Below are 879 nucleotides of genomic sequence, written 5' to 3'. Positions count from 1 at the left end.
CAGTCTGTTGAGATTGATACGAGGGGTCCTGCTTCGTTTGGGAAAGACGTCGTTGCGACATTTTTTGAGAGCAAACCACGCGTCGAGACACGAGCGTGCTTTGGATGCGGCAAGGTTGGCCACATTTTGTCTGCTTGTCCCGATGAGAAGAAGAAAAGGCATGATGGTGCCAAGATTGGCTGGAAGAGAAACGTCAAACGATAGACGTTGTGATGAACACCTTGTGCGTACAAGATAGCAACACTCAAGAGAAGGTTTGGATCTTGGTCAGCGGGTCGAGCTGGCATCTCGTGAACGACGCAGCGCTACTCGAAGATGCTCGAGAATGTGTCGATCGGTGTTTGGTAGCCGATGGCAAGATGCTTCAGCTGACGCTGGTCGGTAGCGTGTTACTGCGGGTAATGGAGCTCGGCAAGCCGAGCATCGTTCGCTTAACGGACGTCTACTACGCACTAATGCTAGCCCGCAATATATTGTCGTACGGCAAGCTCGAGTTCAAGGGATACAAGATCGCTTACGCAAACGATCGGCGAACGATCAGATCGCTCAACACCGGCGACGTCGTCTTTGATGTGGCAATGCAGAACAATATGCTTGTTGTAGAAGTGCCAGCCGAACGAGACGGCATTAGTAAGGCTGGCTCCATCGTGGCATCGATTGCCAAGGTGAAGGAGCGCAGAGAAAACGTGCAGCGTAGAACACTCATGCATTTCCGTCAGCGTTTCGGGCACCTATCGTACGACACAATCGAGAGGATGGCGCTCGAGCCTGGCTCTGGAATTCAGCTCACGGACTGTCGACGCATGGTGTGCGTCACGTGCGCCCAGAGTAAACAAACCAAGAACGCGCAGTCAAAGAAATATACGGGTGTGCACTCCT

Source organism: Plasmopara halstedii, assembly GCF_900000015.1.
Source record: "Plasmopara halstedii genome assembly, contig: Scaffold_614, whole genome shotgun sequence".
Classification (NCBI taxonomy): domain Eukaryota; phylum Oomycota; class Peronosporomycetes; order Peronosporales; family Peronosporaceae; genus Plasmopara; species Plasmopara halstedii.
This window is presented reverse-complemented; position numbering follows the sequence as displayed.